The 20,980-nt window shown below is 41.4% G+C and overlaps 1 long non-coding RNA gene across 3 annotated transcripts in view; it reads right to left on the bottom strand.

Annotated features, from left to right (window-relative positions):
• The window catches only part of LOC139080386 (uncharacterized), a 45,589-nt gene extending 24,941 nt beyond the window's left edge, over positions 1-20,648 (bottom strand). For all 3 annotated transcript variants that reach the window (XR_011534871.1, XR_011534870.1, XR_011534869.1), the window contains exons 1-2: positions 20,514-20,648; positions 5,879-5,981 (exon numbers count right to left, since the gene is read on the bottom strand). This is a non-coding gene — a long non-coding RNA (uncharacterized lncRNA). The remainder of the gene's footprint in view (positions 1-5,878; positions 5,982-20,513) is intronic.
• Between the last annotated feature and the right edge of the window lie 332 nt (positions 20,649-20,980).

The following is a 20,980-nucleotide window of genomic DNA, read 5'->3' as shown; positions in this document are numbered from 1 at the left end:
CCTCTAACAAAGAGAAGCAGGCTGAGGGAATGACTGGCATCTCCGGGGCGTGTACCAAGCCAATCTGCACATCAGAGGGAAGGTGACCTGAAAGGTCATTTTATCAACGGCTAAGAACAGGCCAGGAAACAACCTTTGCCTTGTACTTTAGGCGTTACTGTAACCAGGCACTTTCAGGAGAAGCGAAAGTTGCAAAGTAAAGTTATATAACATAAAGAGATATAAGAGCCAGAATGCAGCCTACTGGCGCTCGCACACACATACACACGGAATATGCATAGAAAACACTTGGATGATTTTTCAGAAGGTAACTCTCCAGCTGCCTCTAGATTGCTTAGGAAGCAGGACACCCTTACGTTGAATATGGCTGAGTCTCTTTTCCCCTCCTATCAAACTGATAGTTTCTATCGGCTAAAACCCCAGAGACTGGGAACAGCTCCAGAACTCCTCGTGGGAGTGAGAAGTAGATGAGTTCAATCTAAATCTTGGTTAAGTTAACACACATTCCACGAGCAGCTCTGGCCCTGGTCCCACGTGGGTTGAGCCTGCTTCGTGGCGATGTTAAAACTAAAGGCTTTAAATGTGATTTCCAGAGGATTTTTTTTCCCCAAAGGCTGAAGTCAGGCAGCTGTGGGAGGCAGGTCCCCTCTGTCTGGGCGTTCTGCTTCTCTTGGTGAATCAATAGTTGATTCTCCTACAGGTATTGGGATTACCATCAGACACAGCGTGAGTGCGTGTGCGTAAGTGTGTGTGCGCCCGCCTGCGCGTGCATGCGTGTGCTGTTTGTACCCGATCATCAAATCTGGACTTGATGCTTTGACTTGCATACAATGGTATACATCTTAAACCTAGTACTGCCTAGGGTTTGTTAAGTAGTTCCTTCTGAAGGACATCATTTGAACAGGGGACTTCGTTGCTGTCGCTGTGAATAACACGCATGATACATTCATTGTAAAGTGTTGTAAAAAAATTTTTACTTGTGGGGGCTGGCCCCGTGGCCGAGTGGTTAAGTTCGCGCGCTCCGCAGCAGGCAGCCCAGTGTTTCGTTGGTTCGAATCCTGGGCGCGGACATGGCACTGCTCATCGGACCACGCTGAGGCAGCGTCCTACATGCCACAACTAGAAGAACCCACAACGAAGAAGACACAACTATGTACCGGGGGGCTTTGGGGAGAAAAAGGAAAAAATAAAATCTTTAAAAAAAAAATGACCATTTAAAAAAAAAAAATTTTTACTTGTTTTGATTCTCTGGTACCTTAACGGTTTCTGCTGATAGCATTTCAGAAATTGAATACAACAAAACACAAGATTCCTGTTTATAGAGTGAATAGCTCATGATAGATGCTAATTGGATTTGGCATAATCTGGTGATTTCATACACCTGAATGTTAAAGAGAAACGTTTCAGGGGCCGGCCCAGTGGCGCAGCGGTTGAGTTCACGCGCAGTGCTTCACAGCTCCAGTTTCACCGGTTTGGATCCCTACGCAGACCTACCCATTGTTTATCAAGCCATGCTGCGGCAGGCATCCCACATATAAAGCAGAGGAAGACGGGCACGGATGTTAGCTCAGGGCCAGTCTTCCTCAGCAAAAAGAGGAGGATTGGTGGCAGATGTTAGCTCAGGGCTGATCTTCCTCAAATAAATAAATAAAGAGAAAGGTTTTATAGGCCCCCATGCAAGCCCATATAGACCACGAGTGGAGTTAATGAGTTTTTATTAAGAGCCATATATGAAACCAGTCCTATTCTTAGCACTGAGGAGAATTCAAAGGATGAAAGAGGTACGTGCGGTTCAGAGCAAATAATCTGTGAGATGGTCAAAGATTTACATATGCAAAAATTCATAGCACTTATAAATAAGGGTAAAAATTATAAACCAACTAAATGTCAACAATAGAGGAATGGTTAAAAAAATTATGGTACATAATTTGCAAAATGTATGTAAAATACCTATCATCATGTACTATCATATTTTCCAAAAAGATTTAATGACATGGGAAAATTCTAACAATATAATATAAGTGGAAAAAATCAGGATCTATGCAGTTTGATGTTACTGCGGATTGTCTTCCACCCCCACCCCCCCACCCAGAGATTAGGGAGAAACGAAGAAGCCTCCTGGGTTACCAGTTTTCCTGGTAAATGAATGAAGGAAACTGTAATACAGCCCAGGCAGGGAGCAGTAAATACCTCAGGAAGGAAATGAATCCTCGCAAAGGTCAGGTCTATAATTTCAGATCTTTTAGGAAAACAGCGTCAGAACTCACCTTTACCCATACCCCCCAGGGACTCCATCTCAACCCCCACAAGCCAGAGTCGTCCGCGGTCACCGAGGCCGGCGCTCGCTGCTGCCCCTGGTGGAGTCAACAGAAACTGCACGGAGCGCAGCCTCTGGTTGTCCACAGGCTGCGGAATTCACAAGACAGGAGCGGGTCTTACTGAGCGTGTTGTTCTCACGGGGATGAGTGGCAGTGTGCTCCAGGGAGAAGGAGCGGGTCAGGGAGACCACGGGGAGAAGGGGGAAGTGGGAAGAATTGCGATATAAATGAGGTCCACATGGCACAGCCATGAAAGCCCGGCCAGTGTTCCTGAGGGCCCGCACTGAGTCACCTGAGCGCCTAAAAGAACACCGACACCTCCACCCTACTAATTGAGTCAGCTGCGGGGCCTGGGCACCTCCCGGGCCTAGTAAAGAAGGTGAGGGTCGTGCAGTAGGAGTACAGTCAGCCAGGGATGCAGCTAAGGAGCTCCTCCTTCTCTCCCTCGTTGAGGATGACTTTGTAGCAACCGGTGAATCGTTGGTTAAAGGACTTCCGATCTTCTTAGGGCGCAGTGTGTATTTGCTTCAGGGGAAGCGTCATTGGAGAGGCGAGCCCCTTGTCCTAGCTTGAGTGAACCACAGCATCCCCCTCACTGTGGACTGCTGAACATTGGGGGCATCAAGTGGAGGCCCCAACTTTCCCCTTGCCTAAGGACAGAAATGAGAAGGGGTCTACCGCAGGAGGCAGGGGGTGGGCGTGGGAGGAAAGACAAGAAATATACGTGTGATGTGTAACTGTGCGTTTTGGAGAGCTTGGAAAGAAACACACCAAAATAATAACATTGGGTATCTTATGATGAGATTTTAGATGATTTTCTTTTCTATTTGTGCTTTTCTATATTTCTCAAGTTTTCTGCAGTAAACATGTATTACTATTGTATTTTTTTAAAGTTGTATGTCCTATGGAAAAAAAAACAATCCTGGCCTTCCAAAACTATGTGTCCTAAATGGGGTTTTCATGTGAAATTTGCTGGTGGAGTGGTAACTTGGCTCTAGTGGTTATGACAGAGGGTGTCTCGTGTGCTCATGTTGTCCTCATCACCCAGGCTGCTGTCTGTCATCATCGTTAGTGCTAACGTAGGTTGATTGACGTCATCACAGGAGGGTGATTTAAGGATTTCCTGCATCCTTTTAAAGTTAACAAGTGATACCTTCTGTATGAAATGGCCAGGAGCACAAGGACAAGCGTTCTTCAATGCATTTCCCACGCTTCCAAAACCTCTGTCAGCCATAGATTGGGCAAAACGTATTCTAACATGTTCCATGGAGTATTACACACCATCGTATGTCCTTAAGCCCTGGTGCACAACAAAATATAGCAAATACAACTTCAGTTGCTATGTTACATCCTGCTCCTGATCAGATGATTGGAATAGCTGTCCTTCGGATCCAACCATATCAACCACATCCATTGAAATGCACTATCAGAGGTAAGATGGTGCCCTCAAGTCTATTAACAACAGACGCCCACAAAAGTAGAGGGTTAAATATAAAGATATTTTGGGCTCATTTAGTCTGGTAAACAGAGATGACTTGATTAGCTGGAGAAGATCCTGGATCCTCAAACTACTAGCCCAAATGACAAATGTCCTTCTTCACGAGGATCTGAAGGATGGAAACCTATTCATTTGTCACCTTTGTGATGGGGAAATACCGATAGGGTTGATTTTGAGTTTTAATTCAAAGATATTATGAAGCATTTCACACGAGGAAGAATTTTAGACTCCTTGGTTATTTATTCCAAAGACTGGACAAGTTCAGGGCAACGGAAAATGTGACTAGTGGCCTCAGAGGAATCAGCACATTGACCGTCCTTCAGGAATTTAAAACTATTCCGTGTGGGTTAATGGGTACAATTAACACCAAAATTAGACACCATATGTAAGTAATTGAGGCTATTTAACACAGTTATTGACTATACACATCTCTGGACTGTGGATTAGGCAGTCTCACAATTCATTAGAGAATGTAATTAGCAAGACTTTATTGGATTTCACTATGGGCCCCAGAGCAATTTGTGCGGGAAACACCTAGGTAGGTAGTTTTCTGAGAAGAATGCCTAAGTGACCATCATTTCAATGTTTGGTTTAAAGCCGGTAAATATGTATTTTCAGAAACAGATTCAGTTTACCTAACTAAACTTAACTTTCGTTATATCCTTCCTCCCCGCCTCTCTCCAGTCTTCAGTGGCTCCCTTTTCCCCCACCACATTAAGCGGACTTTTCTATCCAACTCTAGCTGCAGGTCCCCCAGGACCAGTTCAACCGACCCTATCTTATCAAAGAGTAGTTAAGAGTGTTTTTTCAGGAACTGAGACCCCTTCTCCAGTTCAGGCCAGATGAGACCACCAAACCATCAACTGGGCCCACACAAACGCTCAACAAATGACCTTTTTGACGTCAAGGAGCTAAAACTCTACCTTCAGATCATGGTGACGCTGCCATTCTGTGCACATGTGTCCTATGAAGAGGCGTGAAGCCAGACCATGCATGCACAGATCATCAATTACCTCACTTCTCGTCACCTCCAATCATCTATTCCCACATTTCAGACCACCTTGTCCCTACCCCATAAATAGCCCTGAGTCCCCATTTTCAGGGACGTGCGTCTGAGATTGATTCTCACGCCTCCTTGCTTGGCTGCCTTGTGATTAAATCCTTTCTCTTTGCAAACTTGTCATGTCGGTGACTGGCATAATCGTGCAGTGGGCAAAATGAACCTGGTTTGGTAGCACAACCACCAAGGTCCTTCATAATTCTCCCTGTCACTCATTTTACTTTGACACAAGCTTTTGCTGGTGTCAGGGCTGTCCTCCTCATTCTCCATTTTATCAACTGAGCTCAATTCTCTTTATGTTCCTCCATGCTTGACTCTCATCTATCACTGGACAAAGAATCATTTATTGAGACAAAGGGAGCCAGAAATAGGTAAACCCATGGTAGAGAGAAGGAGAAGGAATGAATATTTGCATCTGTAAGGAGAGCAGTCATGGTAAAAGCTTTCCTGAAATCTAATCAGACTGACCCTTTGAGCAAAGGTTTTCAACACTGGCTGACCATTAGAATAACCTGGGAAACTTTCATAAAATGAGCCACCTGGTTCCACACACACAGTGTCTGCGGTTCCAAATATCCCCAGTTTTTTGAGTGGGGCCATCATCCTTTTTGGATTCTTTCCAGATGCATCTGGAAATTAAAATTCAAACAAGTTGGAGATAAGGTCTTGCTCCCCATCCCTAGCCCCACTGCTCATAGGTAAACCCTTTTGACTATTTCAGTCTCTAGGTCTTTTCTTGGCTGCCTCCATCACTCTGAACTAGGTGTTTACACCTCTGCTTCATGATGTCTTGGTTTTAAGCAATATCTACTAATAACCAACGTGAAAAATATATAATTTGATTCGTTTACACTGTCTCCTTTTCTGACACCCTCCTCCAGATTTTGTTGGCTATATTTTTTAATGATTGGTTCTTATTTTGGTTACTTTTATAACTTTAAGTAATATGCTTAAACTTCTATTTCCTGATCTGTAATCTTTAGATATTGTTTCTTTACTTACCAATATGTCAGGTAAGGAAATTTGCACCCTGCATATTCCTCCACTTCTCCCTCTCTCTTCCTTCCGAGTCCTGTTAGTAGTGTTGTTATTTCCTGAAGTTTATCTAAACAGAAAACAGAGTTTAGAAAGTTATGTTTAAATAAACATTGTTTCATGAAGAACCAGGGTGGTTGACTGGATGCACAGAATAGGAAACCTATATGAAAGAGGATATTCCAAGAATCAAAGTAACATCCATTCTCTTCCCATAAACCCCATCAAATACTCTGAATCGTGCTATATTTAGTTTGTTTTGCTTTTGGAATGAATACTCTTGTATAGTTTTTCTCCCTGGTGTTTTAAAATTATCTTCTTTCTTTCCTGTTGAGAGGGGGAAAAAATTTACCCTATTACTAATATCTTCCAGCGATTTAATACATTTTGAGTATGTGAGTATACACTGACTTCTTTTAGGCCCTTTGCATAGAAGTTATCCTGGGATTACTTTTTGTTATACTCTTTAGTTAGTTTCACTGTTCTTGGAGCTCATGTTACTATCTTTCTTCAATTTATTTTTCCTTTTGCTGCAGTAGATCCTTAAGTTACTTTCTCAGAAAAAAAGTATATAGGTATTTGCACATCTAACAATAGGGTTTTAGATATCTGAGTTTTTGCATGTCTGAAAATGTACTATGCTCCCCTCATATCTGGTTGATGGTTTGGTTAATTCTACACTCAAAATTATTTTCATTCAGAACTTTGAAAGCATTTCTATAATTTAGGGCCACTGAAATTCTAGAAGGCCGTCTAGAATTTAGAGTCACTGAAAAATGAAGTAGTAGTCTGGAGTAGTAAGCCACAATGCTGGTTTGAATCCCAATTCTGCTACCTGCTAGCTGTGCATCCATGGCTTAGTTCCTTGGGATTTTCATCTGAAAAATGGTAATTATAATAATAGGAGCTAACTTGTAGGACTAGTGTGAAGATTAAATTAGCTAACGCACGTAAAGTGATGAAAACAGCTTCTCACACACAGTAGGCCCTATAAAAGTGTTAGCTCCTTTTTAAAATCAATTTCATCATTATCATCATCTGTATATCTGTCCTGTGTTTTCTGAAATTTCATGATACTGTGGCTACATGAGTCTTTTTTGCTCAGTGAACATGGTCATTAGGAGACCCTTTCAAATATCTTCCCTTAGTTCTGAGAATTTAAAATAAATTTTTTAAAAAATAATTTCATCCCTTCCTCTTTCTCTCTTTTCTCTTTCTAGATGTCTTAGTTAAGTGTGGGCCCTCTTGGATTGAGATCATGTGTTTCTTATGTTTTTTTCTCAGATTTTCCATTTCTTCATCTTTTTGTTCTATATTCTGGGAGATTTCTCATCTATTTCTTCCACCTAATTTAGGACATTCTCAGTGTCTGCATTCATATCTCTAATTTCACAAACTGTTTCTTGCTCTTGCTGCTTTTGGTTGGCACTTTGGACCTTTTAATGGATATAATATTGATCCATATCTCTCTGTGGCTCTTAGATTTGTTTTATGATCTCCAATTTCTAAGTTACCTCAGTTCCTTCCAGAATGTGATGGACTATAGTCCTTTATAGATGCCTCACATCTTTTGAACACTCTTTTTATAGTTTGATACTTCTCCATGGGTATTAATTCCATCCTTCCACAATAGACGTTTTATTTTATTTATTACAGTAACATTGGTTTATAACATTATATAAATTTCAGGTGTACATCATTATATTTCGATTTCTGTGTAGATTACATCATGTTCACCACCCAAAGACTAATTACCAGCCATCACCACACACGTGCCTAATCACCCCTTTCGCCCTTCTCCCTCCTCCCTTCCCTCTTCCCCTCTGGTAACCACCAATCCAATCTCTGTCTCTATGTGTGTGTTTGTTGTTGTTTTTATCTTCTATTTATGAGAGCGATCATATGGTATCTGACTTTCTCCCTCTGACTTATTTCGCTTAGCATAATGTCCTCAAGGTCCATCTATGTTGTCACAAGCGGCTGGATTTCATTGTTTCTTATGGGTGAGTCATATTCCATTGTGTAATTATACCACATCTTTATCTGTTCGTCTCTTGATGGGCACCTAGGTTGATTCTAAGTCTTGGCTATTGTGAAGAATGCTGCGATGAAGGTGCATATGTCTTTACGCATTCATGTTTTCATGTTCTTTGGATAAATACCCAGCAGTGGGATAGCTGGATTGAATGGTAGTTCTATTCTTAATTTTTTGAGGAACCTCCATACTGTTTTCCGTAGTGGCTGCACCAGTTTGCATTCCTGCCAGCAGTGTATGAGGGTTCCCTTTTCTCCACATCCTCTCCAACACTTGTTTCTTGTGTTGTTAATTATAGCCATTCTGATGGACGTGAGGGGATATCTCATTACAGTTTTGGTTTGCATTTCCCTAATGATTAGCGATGTTGAACAGATTTTCATGTGTCTGTTGGCATCTGTGTATCTTCTTTGGAAAAATGTCTGTTCAGATTTTTTGCCCATTTTGTAATTGGGTTGTTAGTTTTTTTGTTGTTGAGATGAGTTCTTTATATATTTTGGATATTAACCCCTTATCAGATATATGGTTTGCAAATATCTTCTCCCAATTGTTAGGTTGTCTTTTCATTTTGTTGATGGTTTCCTTTGCTGTGCAGAAGCTTTTTAGTTTGATGTAGTCCCATTTGTTTATTTTTTCTATCATTTCCCTTACTTGATCAGATATGTTATTTGAAAATATGCTGCTAAGACTGATGTCAAAGAGTGTACTGCCTATGTTTTCTTCTAGAATTTTTATTGTTTCAGGTCTTACATTCAAGTCTTTAACCCATTTTGAGTTGATTTTTGTGCATGGTGTAAGGTAGTGGTCTACTTTCATTCTTTTGCGTGAGGCTGTCCAGTTTTCCCAGCACCATTTATTGAAGAGACTTTCCTTTCTCCGTTGTATGTTCTTGGCTCCCTTGTTGAAAATTAGCTGTCCATAGATGTGTGGGTTTATTTCTGGGCTCTTGATTCTGTTCCATTGATCTGTGTCTGTTTTTATGCCAGTACCATGCTGTTTTGATTGCTATAACTTTGTAGTATATTTTGAAATCAGGGAGTGTGATACCTCCAGCTTTGTTCTTTTTTCTCGGGATTCCTTTGGCTGTTTAGAGTCTTTTGTTGTTCCATGTAAATTTTAGAATTCTTTGTTCTATTTCCGTGAAAAGTGTCCTTGGAACTTTGATAGGGATTGCATTGAATCTGTAGATTGCTTTACGAAGTATAGACATTTTAGCTGGATTAATTCTTCCAATCCAAGAGCTTGGAATATCTTTCCATTTCTTTGTATCTTCTTCAATTTCTTTCAACAATGTTTTATAGCTTTTAGGGTACCGTCCTTTCACCTCTTTCCTTAAATTTATTCCTAGGTATTTTATTCTTTTTGTTGCAGTTGTAAAAGGGATTGTATTCCTAATTTGTCTCTCTGCTACTTCCTTTAGTGTAGAGAAACACAACTGATTTTTGTATGTTGATTTCATATCCTGCAACTTTACCACACTCATTTATTATTTCTAAAAAAATTTTAGTGGATTCCTTAGGGTGTTCTATATATAAAATCATGTCATCTGCAAATAGTGACAGTTTCACTTCTTCCTTTGCAATTTGGTTCCTTTTTATTTCTTTTTCTTGCCCGATTGCTCTGGCTAGAACTTCCAGTACTATGTTAAATAAGAGTGTTACAGTGGGCATCCTTGTCTGCTTCCTGTTCTTAGAAGTAGAGCTTTCAGTTTTCTCCATTGAGAATGATGTTAACTGTGGGTTTGTCATATATGGCCTTTATTATGTTGAGGTATTTTCCTTCTATACCCATTTTATTCAGAGTTTTATCATAAATGGATGCTGTATCTTGTCAAATGCTTTCTCTGCATCTATTGAGATAATCATGTGGTTTTTATTCTTCCTTTTGTTGATGTGGTGTATCACCTTGATAGATTTGTGGATGTTGAACCATCCCTGCATCCCTGGAATGAAACCCACTTGATCAGGTGTAAGATCTTTGTAATGTATTGTTCTATTTGATTTGCCAGTGTTTTGTTGAGGATTTTTGCACCAATATTAATCAGTGATATTGGCCTGTAATTTTCTTTTTTCATGTTGTCCTTGTCTGGTTTTGGTATTAGGGTAATGTCGGCTTCATAGAATGAGTTAGGAAGCCTCCCCTCCTCTTCAATTTTCTGGAAGAGTTTGAGAAGTGTAGGTATTAAGTCTTCTTTGAATGTTTGGTAGAACTCACCAGGGAAGCCATCTGGTCCTGGACTTTGATTTTATGGGAGGTTTTTTATTACTCTTTTGATCTCCTTACTGGTGATTGATCTATTCAAACTCTCTGTTTCTTCTTGCTTCAGTTTTGGAAGGTTATATGTTTCTAAGAATTTATCCATTTCTTCTAGATTATCCAACTTGTTGGTGTATAGCTTCTCATAATATTCTCTTATAATCTTTTGTATTTCTGAGGTGTTCGTTGTAATTTCTCCTCTTCATTTCTGATTTTATTTATTTCAGCCTTCTCTCTATTTTTCTCAGTAAGACTAACTAAAGCTTTGACAATTTGGCTTATCTTTTCAAAGAACCAACTCCTCATTTCATTGACTTTTTCTATCACTTTTTAGTCTCTATTTCATTTATATCTGCTCTGATTTTTATTATTTCCTTCTTTCCACTGATTTTGGGCTTTGTTCCTCTTTTTCCAGTTCCTTTTGGTGCACTGTTAGATTCTTTATTTGAGACTTTTCTTGCTTGTTGAATTAGGCCTGTATTGCTATAAACTTCCCTCTTAGAACCACTTTTGCTGTATCCCATAAATTTTGGCATGTTGTATTTTCATTTTCACTTGTCTCTGGGTATTTTTTTTTATATCTCCTTTGATTTCTTTGTTGACCCAATCATTATTCAGTAGCATTTTGTTTAATCTCCACATATTTGTGGCTTTTCCGATTTTTTTCCTGTAGTTGATTTCTAGTTTCATACTGTTGTGATCAGAAAAGATGCTTGGTATTATTTCAATCTTCTTAAATTTATTGAGGGTTGTTTTATGGCTGAATTTGTGATCTCTCCTGGAGAATGTTCCATATGCATTTGAAAAGAATGTGTACTCTGTGGTGTTTGGATGGAATGTTCTGTACATATCTGCTAAGTCCATCTGGTCTAATGTGTCACTTAAGACCAATGTTTCCTTATTGATCTTCTGTTTGGATGATCTATTCACTGGTGTAACTGGAGTGTTAAAGTCCCCTACCATTATTGTGTTGCTGTCTATTTCTCCTTTTATGTCTGTTAATAATTGCTTTATATATTTAGGTGCTTCTATGTTGGATGCATAGATATTTACAACTGTTATACCCTCTTGTTGGATTGTTCCTTTTACCGCTATGTAGTGCCCTTCTTTGTCTCTTGTTGCAGTGCTACCCCAGCTTTCTTTTCATTGCCATTTGCATCTCTTCATTTTCAGTTTGTGAGTGTCTTTAGATCTGAAGTCTGTCTCTTGTATGCAGCATATATATGGGTCTTTTTTTTTTTTTAAATCAAATTGGCCACCGTATGCCCTTTGATCAGAGTATTTAGTCCATTGACATTTAAAGTAGCTATTGATAAGAATGTACTTATTTCCATTTTTTTACTTTTTTCTGGGTGTTTTAGTAGTTCTTCTCTTGCTCTCTTCTCTTATGGTTTGATGGTTTTATTTAGTATCATGTTTGGGTTCCTTTCTCTTAATTTTTTGTGCATTTATTAGAGGTTTCTGGTTTGTGATTACCATGAGGTTCATATACAGCAATCTATATTAAATTGATGATCTCTTAAGTTTGACCTGTTGCTAAAAGCTCTACTCTTTTACTCCCCTTCTCCCACATTTTATGTTTTTTGTGTGCACGTATGAGGAAGATTGGCCCTGAGCTCACATCTGTTGCGAATCTTCCTCTTTTTTTTTGCTTGAGGAAGATTGGCCCTGAGCTAACATCTGTGCCAATTTCCCTTTATTTTATGTGGGATGTCTCCACATTGTGGCTTGATAGCAGTGCTAGGTCTGCACCCAGAACCTGAACCTGTGAACCCTGAACCATCAAAGTGGAGCATGCAAACTTAACCACTCTGCCACCAGGCTGGCCCCACATTTTATGTTTTTCATATCATATCTAACCTTTTTTCTGCATATGTACCCATTACCCTCTTATAATGGAAATAAATAATTTTAGTACTTTTGTCTTTTGACCTTCATATAACTTCATAGGTGGTTGATCTGCTACCTTTACTGTATATTTGCCTTTACTAGTAATTTTATTTATTTATTTTTGATAATTTTCTTATTCTTATTTGTGGTCTTTTCTTTTCCACTTAAATAAGTCCCTTTAGCATTTCTTGTGAGGCTGGTTTCTCAGTGATACATTCCTTTAGTTTTTTTTGTGTCTGGAAAACTCTTTATCTCTCCTTCTATTCTGAATGACAACCTTGCTTGGTAGAGTATTCTTGGCTGTAGGTTTTTTTCCTTTCAGCACTTTAAATATATTGTGCTACTCCTGTCTAGTCTGTAACGTTTCTGCTGAGAAGTCATCCTTATGGGGATTCCTTGTATGTAACTTGTTGCTTTTCTCTTGTAGCTTTTAGGATTCTCTCTTTTTCTTTAATTCTGACATTTTAATTATGTTTCTTGGTGTGGACCTCTTTGGGTTCATCTTGTTTGATGCTCTCTGTGCTTCCTGTACCCGGATGTCTGTTTCCTTTCTCAGGTTAGGAAAGTCTCCAGGTATTATTTCTTCAAATAGATTCTCTGCCCCTTTGTCTCTCTCTTTTCCTTCTGGGACACCTATAATATGGATGTTAGTGTGCTTGACATTGTCCCAGAGGTCCCTTAAACTGTCTTCATTCTTTGTAATTCTTTTTTCTTTTATCTGTTCAGTTTGGGTGATTTCCTCCAGTCTTTTGTTCAGCTCACTGATCTGTTCTTCTGTATCATCTTCTCTGCTATCAAGTCCCTCTAGTAAATTTTTCATTTCTGTTATTGTATTCTTCATTTCTGATTGGTTCTTTTTTTATATTTTCCAGTTCGTTGTTGAAGTTCTCACTGAGTTCATCCAGTCTTCTCCCATCATCAGTGAGCATCCTTATGACTATTAGTTTGTACTCTTTATCAGGTAGATTGTTTAACTCTGCTTCATTTAGTTCTTTTTCTGATGATTTGTCCTGTTCCCTTATTTGGAACATATTCCTTTGTCTCCTCATTTTGCCTCTTTCTCTGTGCTTATATCTATGTATTAGGTAGGTCAGCTATGTCTCCTGAGATTGGAGGAGTGGCCTTATGTAAGAGATGCCTTATGAGGCCTAGTAGCGTGCTTCCCTCTCATCACCAGTTCCAAATGTTCCAGGAGTGTCCCCTGTGTGGGCTACGTGTGTCCTGTTGTGGCAGGGTTGCTCTTACTGCAGGTGCCTGGGGAGGCTAGGCTGTCCCCCTGGTTGACTAGTTTTAATGCTCAGCTGTGTGTGGCTGCTATGGTCCCTTCAGTCACTTTGTTGGGTGTGGGGAGCTCTAGCACAGTTGCACAGGCTGCAAGTCTAATAGCACACTCCTGTTGCAGTTTTTCTGTTAAGTGAGTAGGCCCCCGGTGTGGCTGGTTGCTAGACTAAGGGACTTACAATTGCTGTAGGCCTCCAGCCTGCAAGGCTGTTGTCAGCTCCCAGGAGTGCAGCTGGGTGGGGCTGGCCCCAGGTGTGGCAGCACACTATTGTTTCAGGCATTTGAAAGTGGAGCCAATCCCCTATGTGGCTGTCTGAGAAACACAAGTCTGTGCAGCTGACAAGCCCCACTGCCCACAGGCCCACACACCCCATCAACACAGTCCTGCCCCTTTCATGCACCCTGACCTACTGAATCAGGCCCACCTGCCCTGCTGCAGAGGCCCCACACACTCTGCCAATGCAGGTCCACCCCTCACACATGCCCTGCCCCTCAGAGACAGACCCACTCATCAGGCTGCAGAGGTCCCACGTACCCTGCCTATGCAGGCACCCAAGTTGCCTGTGGGCTTGCTGTTGGGTGGGGCCAGTACCTATAGTGGGCTGCCTGTCCTGGCTGAGCTGGATTAAATCAGTACTCTAGTTGGTGGGGTGGACCCCTGAGCTAACAGGTCAGGGGAAGTACCCAAAAGCATCTGCCAGTGTCTGGGTCAGCATGCTGGTATTAGTCACAGCAATGGCTGCCACCAATATCTCAGTCCCTGGAGAGGTGGTCCCATCCTGGAGAGATCTTACCTCTCACCCAGATGCATCCTGAGTCTATCAAGTGAGTCTCTTTTCACCAAAGGACCATGCACCTTTCTTTCTGGTGATTTTGTGTTGCTTTCCTAAATGGGTAGATTTGTGCTTGGGCCCTTTAAAAGTAGGCTTTTCTTTCCCTTACGTTTCATAGTTTTTCTGGGGGCATTCTCTGTTGTTGTTAATAGCCAGCAAAGCCAGATATTATGACACTTATCTCGGTTGTGCTGAGTCCAAAACCTGCTTGTTTTGGCAAAGCTCTCCTGCTCAGATCCCCCACTCCTCCAGGGAAGGCTTCATACCTTAGGATTGCTCCCAGCCAGCTGTGCAGTGCCACAGCTAGAAAGTGGCTTTTTTTCCCTCCAGAAAGTAATTTCTGCCTCTTCCATCTGAGTCAGCACTGTCCCTACTTGTGGGGGTTCTTTTTATCTAGTTTTCAGTTCTCTTGCAGGGGTAATTGTTCCAAGAGCAGTGGTAAATTTGTTGTGTCCATGGGAGGAGGTGAGTTCAGAGTCCTCTTATGCCGCCTTCTTGACACCAGATCCTAGATATTTAAAAAAAAAATCACATTTTCCAGTTTCCTGTAACCAGGACAGAGACTTTGGTTCTGCCAATCAGAATATGCCCCTTTGAGAACTTCAATTCCAAAGTTAGTTATGTGAGGAAACTGCTAGGACATCTGGCATCTATTTTGCCCTGAGGGAGGCAGAGGCAAAACTTCTCTGGGATTGGTAGCAGCAGGTCCCACAGGTCCACAGCAGATCCCTTGCAGACTAGTTCCACAGTACGGGTCTGGGAGATGTTCCTGGAGACTCAGCCCAAAGTTCCTTCCAAAGATTGTCCAAGATGCCTAACTCCCAATAATAAGTACTTTCTTGATGATGACTTTCTAGCTGGACTTATTCCCCAAATTCCAGATTCAAGTTGCCCACATGACCTTGCCACATAAACATCCAATGAACCCCACCTCTTGGTATTTGTGTCCTTGTATAATCCTCTTTCCTTGAGTGTCAGAAGGCTAGGCGTATTGACTCACTTCTAATGATTAGAATATGGCAGACATGATGGAATGTCACTCTGAGAATATGTAATAAAAAGACTGCGGCTTCTGTTTTGGGTCCTTTACCTGGAGAAAGCCAGCTGCCCTGTCATGATGCAGCCCTGTGGAGAGGACCATGTGGTGAGAGACCAAGTCCTGCAAAATAAGATGTGAGTGAGAAGGAAAGCAGATCCCCTCACTCTCAGTTGTGCTTTCAAATGAGACCACAGCCCCAGCCAACAGCTTGACAGCAACCTCGTGAGAGACCTTGAGCCAGAGGCACCCAGATAAATTACACCTAATTTTTGACTCACAGAAACTGTGAGATATTTAATGTTTGCTGTCTTTCAGCTGCTAAGTTTGGGATAATTTGTTATGCAGCAATAGCTAACTAATGCAGGTGTCATAAATTTAACTTGTCTAAAACCAAACTCCTGATCGTCAACCATGTCCCCAACATGCTCCTCCTCTCTTGGGCTTCCCCATCTCAGTAAATCACTACCCTATCCTTCCAGTTGCTGAGGCCAAAAAGGTGGAGTCTTCCTTGACTTCTTTTTCTCTCTCATGACTGATAGCCAAGCCACCAGCAGTTCCTGTCAGCTCCATCTTCAAAATATTTCTCAGATCTGACTATTTCTCATCATCTCTGCTACTACGACCATGGACCAAACCATTATCACCTCTGATATGGATTATTGCAATCATGTCCCCACTGGTCTTCTTTCTTCCACTTTTATCCCTCTGGAGTCTATTTTCAACACAGCAAAAGCGATCCATTTAAAAGTCAGATCATTGTACTCCTTTACTCAAAGTTCTCTGTGGTTCCTCATCTCCCTCCTAGTAAAGACAAAGTCTTTATAATGACTTGGAAGGCCCTGTATGGTCTGACTTTATCTCCTACACTCTTCCCTTTGCTCTCTTCCCAAACTATACTGGACAAACGCTGCTCCATCTCAGGGCCTTTGCACCTGCTGTTCTTCAGCCAGAAGGCCTGGACCCACCTGACTGTGAGGAAGGGACTTTGTCTATTTTGTACATTGCTCTATCCCCAACCTCTAGAATCGTGCCCAGTTCATAATAGGTCTTTAAGTATTCATTGAATAAATGTGTAAATTTAGATAGAGTGGATGCTGTGCTCTGCAGCTAAAAGCGCTGATCGATTCCTAGGATCTGTCGTTTTCTCTGTTTCCCTAAGTTCTTTGTGCAGTAGCTCCTCCTTTGATGTCCTGTGATTGTTAGTTACCTGTTTGTATTTAATAATGAAACACTATGTTCATTCATTTAGATAGTTGGCATGATTTTCTCTCTCTTTACTGGCCTCGTTTCTGAATGAGAGGGCTGACTATACCATGTGTGTATATATCTGCTTCTATGTGTGGCGGGGGGAGGTGGGGTGGGGGTGGGGGGCCCTGCTGGGCACATCCAATGGCAGGCTTCACTAAAAGTTTTCACTAAAGCATGACCAGGTTAGGAAGAGGCAGATATACTGTGTCTTCCCCAAAATGTCAAAATGAGGATGGTTCTCTCTACTTTGAGGACTCAACTACCATTGGAAGAATGCTAAATTGTCCTAGCTCAAGTGTTTAGAGGATATTTCTAAGTTTTCACCCTGGGGGCAAATGCCACCCTCCTTAGTAGGGGTGAAGGAAGCTGGTACTTGATCTTTTTCTATAACTTCCATCAACACCTGCTCTCCCACATTTGTGCTTTGTACCTGCTGACTCTGGAGTCGCCTGGAGGCAAGAACGGTACCATGTGTCTTGGGATGGGGCTCCTTCTCTGCTCTTTCGTGTTACTTCATCCCCTCCTCATCCTCTTGGTGTTCACAGACATGTGGGTGCCTACTTCCTTTTCAATTCTCAGCATTTTATGACTTTATTCTCTTTAATTCTTCTTTGCTATCATTTCAATGAGTTTTCAGGAACAAGGGATGGTAAACTCAATTGCTCACTATGTCGTCTTCAACCAGAAGACACCGCATTATGCTGTAATTTTTATTTCTTGCCGACCCCACTGTATGGTAGTTTTATTTTTCTACTTGCCTTTATTTTCTTTTACCAGAAGCTTTGGCTCCTGGTGTTGTGAAATTTTATAATGATAGGCCTCTCGGTGGAGGCATTTTTAATTCATTGTACTAAACACACAGAGTCCTTCCTTTACTTCTGGGAAAATTTCCACTATTTTCAATAATTTTCTATTCACTGTTTTATCTTCCTGCAATTCCTATTAGTTAGAAATTGTCCCTCCTTGGTAGATTAACCACCTCTCTCATCTTTCTTGTTTTCTATCTTTGTATTCTTTTTTTTTTTTTATCTTCTTCCTGTGAGGTTTCTTTATCTCCCGATCCTTCATTTGGATTTATTCTGGCTATTCTATTTTTAATTTCCAGGAGCTCTTTTTTTTCTCTATTTGTTCCCTGGTGTTGGCATTTCTTGTTTCATGAATACAATATCCTCTTTTACCCCTTCAAAGACACCACCTCTCCTTGGTGTTTTTGTTTGTTTTACTCTCTATTTCCTGTGGATTTATTTTTTTCTCTTTGCTTTGTGTTCTCTCATTTGTTTTAGACGGCTTTTCCAAATATTTGGGGATTCCTAGCTGTATGCTTTGTTAAAAGATAAACTGAGGCATATTAAACATTTTAAGAGTTTGAACAAAAATGGATTTTAAATTGGGCGGCACCAAACTGGAAGTGGTTAGATGCGCTCTGCTGATGGGAGCCGGGGAAAAGACTTACAAAGTGCAGAAGCAAAGAAAGGAAATTATTGGGGCCAGCCTGGTGGCGCAGTGGTTGAGTTCAGCACTTTCTGCTTCAGCGGCCTGGGGTTCCTAGGTTTGGATCTTGGGTGTTGGCCTACACTGTTCATCAAGCCATGCTATGGCAGCATCCCACATACAAAATAGAGGAAGATGGGCACAGATGTTAGCTCAGGGCCAATCTTCCTCACCAAAAACGAAAGGAAATTATTTGATTGGCTGTAGCTTAATGCCTAGTTGGCTGTGATTGGTTGTCTTTAGCATTTTGATTTCACAACCTGAGGCATTTACAGGCTTAGATTTTGGTCTGCTTACGCAGGCTGTCACGGCATTAGAGCTATCTCGGCCTAAAGGCCTCCTTGTTTACTTAATTTAACAGCTTATATTCAAGAATAAGACCATGCATGGGTTTCATTTGTTGACTAATGAATTTCACTGTTGGATAATTAGGACAATTGGGCATTTCTATTGAGGTTATTCCTCTGAGATCCCAAGTGACATGTATATTGCAAGAGGCTTGTTCCCATATTGGGAAGCAAGGAATAAGAGTCAATCATGGAACGGCAAACATCAGCAATAAAGTATCATTTCCCCCTAAACATAACTTCCCTCCAAGATACTGAGTTATGCCCTTCCTGTATTTTACTGTTATTATCCTATAATCTGTGACCAACTTGAAGACAAGTACTGTTATTTATTCACCTTGATATTCCTCAATGCTCAATAAATGCACATGGAATGAATGAATGAATGAATGAATAAGCTAAGCCTGGTGGGGATTTACTTAGAGCCTTGCCCAGTACCTTGAATGACACCAACACAATAATGTTGACTAACTAACTGCTGATGGTGTCAGAGGTCCCTGCCGGGGCCCTGAGTGAGTCACGCCAGGTGAGGCAGCTCAGACCTAATGCGACCAAGACAAAGGTACGCGTGTGCCCAGGGCCCGGCAGGAGGAAAGTCACCTCCGCTGTGCTGTGTGTTGCTGCTTATTCTGAACAATGAGGTGAAGTTCGCTGTTGGATCCTTTTTGCCAAAACTAAACACGGAGATAATGGCTTCTAACTCTACGGTGATTCCATGCCACCATTGTGTCCACTTGGTTCAGATATTTTCTCCTTGTATACTTTGCACATTTAAGTGCTATCGGTGTTGTGTCAGCCATGTCATTTTGCCATTTCATTAACCTGAAGAGCCACTGGTCATCTGAAAATGTGCCCTCTTTGAGACCTGTGGTGAACATCATACTCTTTTCCATCTAGGAAAAGGAACATTATCCCTATTCAAGTCAGTTTGTGTCATATTTTCCCCAATGCCAAGATAATTAACATTTTTAACAGGCATTCTGAAGACTTTCTGGAAGGATAAATAGATGGTGCCTTTCCCATTTCAGCACCTATCATTCACTTGCATCATGCTGAGTAAGATAATGATGGATAAAGGCAAAAATGTTCCCTTCAGAGCTGTTCAGTCTAGCGGTGGAAAAACACACAAACATAACCAATCTAGGTTTGGCAAATGTTATATTAGTACTCACACCTCAGAAACAGTATTTAGGGGATGGAGAATAAACCAGTGGTCTCTCTGTGCCCCCAGCGGGGTGTACTCAGAGCTTCTAAATGCCTCTCAGATATATAAGGAAAATCCCCAAAATTACCTTGTGCTTTGCTTTCATCACTTCCAATTCAGATTTGTAAATTAACAAACGGAAATCCGAAGTGACAGGCAGGTGTGAAAGAGAACTCAAAGAAACAGCTGCTTTACGGAATAATATTGAAAACGTATAAAAGCTGTTAATAAATAAAAAGAAGCCCATATGTGTATTTTTAAAAATCCAAAACACTTCTTTCCTGGCTTCTTCACAATCCGTAAGTGTAAATAGCTTTTTTTTTTTTTTAATTAACCAAATCTGCCCAGATTTCCAAAGACACTCAAGGAAGCATAAAGGATAAGATATGAGTTAATGTAAAAGATGAAGTGAGACATGATGGCTGTTAAGAAGGAAAGTGGAGCAAGCATGAGTGACAGAACTGAGGCTCAGGAATGTGGTTGGGGAGGGAAGCTGAGGAAGGAGGTGGGCTTGACACACCAGAGCAGCTTGAGTGAAACGCCTCAGCCGAGCCCTCGGATTCTCAGTTCTCTTGGGGGATGAATAGGTTGAGGGGGCTCTGAGCCTCCTCAGCCCGCTTCCACCAAAACCAAGAAAGACCAAAGCAGCCCTGGGTGTGTCTTTCAGACTGGACTTCTGCCTAGGATTTCACGGGAACCCAGCATTTGGCAGCTCGTGCAAAGTTTCATTGAAACTTGCATCGGCACAAAGACCCACTCAAGAGGGTGGACGGTGCCCGTATACAGCACCTTCCTGAATCAGCGCCTAAATCAGGACCAAATCACAAAAAGAGGCAGCATCATGCAAACGAAACACACAGACCTCGGAAGTCCTGGCAGGTATTCGATAAACTAAACAGAGCAAGCAGAAGCCAGCAGCATCCAGGGCTCCCGAGGAAAGGCTAGAGCCAACGAAATCATGGAAGATCAATATCCTACCCTGGATGGCAATCTCAATTCCGTACCGGGGAAGGAAACGACATAGAAATCCACCAGAAGAAGGCTCCAAAAACACGGCTGTTGGTCAAGGCTTTAAACCTCAGAATTAGAGACAGGTTCTTTTAAGGATTTGAGAAGAAAGGAAACATTGCGGGATGTAAGAACAAAACAAATTTGGAGTTTACCCCTTAAACTATAGAGAAAGCACAGGAAGGCTTTGCGGGAAAGGTTACACACAGTTAAGAGAAATGGGGTTGTCAGGATTCACGCAGGGTTGGCCAGGTTGACCTTTCAGGGTCAGGTTGACCTTTAATCTGACCTTTAACATAGACCAAGCTGACCTTTTATTGAGAAGCCAAAGGGCGTTTGTCAGAGGTGGTGAAACAATTTGTCACCCTCAAATCCCGCAGCTGCAAGAACTTTCATGAGGGCACGGCAGACGTGAAGGGGATGAAGGCTCTTCTTAA

Source organism: Equus przewalskii, chromosome 29, assembly GCF_037783145.1.
Source record: "Equus przewalskii isolate Varuska chromosome 29, EquPr2, whole genome shotgun sequence".
NCBI classification, from domain to species: Eukaryota; Metazoa; Chordata; class Mammalia; order Perissodactyla; family Equidae; genus Equus; species Equus przewalskii.
The sequence above is the reverse complement of the archived record's forward strand: the minus strand, read 5'-3'. Positions and strand labels throughout refer to the sequence as shown.